Below are 225 nucleotides of genomic sequence, written 5' to 3'. Positions count from 1 at the left end.
CGGGACCGGGTCCTGCTTTGTAGGAGATCCACGCACGCACAGCAGGCTCTATTTTTATCCTGCTCCTGCCTGAGTGAGCAGCTCTCTGCACGGTGACATCTAATTTAGCAGCTTCCCCGCACCCCGCTGGCTCCGCACGTGAGGGGGAAGCACAATGCAGCAGCTATTTTTAAACGCCCATAAATATTCATCGCTCTCCGTGATGCAGCAGCCGCCGCTCGCGGT

The sequence above is a fragment of the Geospiza fortis genome, unplaced genomic scaffold (genome assembly GCF_000277835.1).
Source record: "Geospiza fortis unplaced genomic scaffold, GeoFor_1.0 scaffold992, whole genome shotgun sequence".
Taxonomy (NCBI): domain Eukaryota; kingdom Metazoa; phylum Chordata; class Aves; order Passeriformes; family Thraupidae; genus Geospiza; species Geospiza fortis.
The sequence above is the reverse complement of the archived record's forward strand: the minus strand, read 5'-3'. Positions refer to the sequence as shown.